Raw genomic sequence first — 683 nt, forward strand, 5'->3', positions numbered from 1 at the left:
CCCTTTTTTTTTCCCCCTTTTTTTTAAAAAATTTTTTTTTAAAAAAAAGGGGGGGCCCCAAAAACCAAAGGGGAAAAAAATTAAAAAAGGAAAAAAAATTAAAAAAACCCCCCCCTTTTTTTTTTAAAAAAGGGTTAAAAAAAAATTTTTAAAAAAAAAATTTTTTCCCCTTCCCAAAAAATTTTTTAATTTTTGGGTTTTTTTTGGTTTTTTTTTTTGGAAAGGGGGGGGTGGTTTTGGGGTTTTTGGGGGGAAAAATTTTTAAATTTTGGGGGGTTTTTTTTAAAAAAAAAAAAAACCCAAATTTTTTTAAAAAAAAAGGAAAAAAAATTTTTTTTTTTTTTTTTTTTTAAAAAAATTTTTCAAAACCCCCCAAAAAAAGGGGAAAAAAATTTTTTAAAAAGAAAAAAAAAAAAGGGGAAATTTAAAAATTTTTTCTTAAAAAATTTTTTTTTAAAAAAGGGTTTTCCCAAAAAACATTTTGGTTTTTTTTTAAAAAACCCGGGGGGGGAAATTTTTTTTTTTTTTTCCGGGGGGAAAAAAAAAGGTTTTTTAAGGTTTTTTTTTTTTGGGGGGTTTTTTTTTTTTTTACCTTTTTTTTTTTCCCTTTTTTAAAATTTTAAAAAAAGGGGGTTTTTGGGGGTTTTTCCTTGGGGGGTTTTGAAAAAACCCCCCCCAAAAAG

This window comes from Penaeus monodon, unplaced genomic scaffold (assembly GCF_015228065.2).
Source record: "Penaeus monodon isolate SGIC_2016 unplaced genomic scaffold, NSTDA_Pmon_1 PmonScaffold_1271, whole genome shotgun sequence".
NCBI lineage: Eukaryota > Metazoa > Arthropoda > Malacostraca > Decapoda > Penaeidae > Penaeus > Penaeus monodon.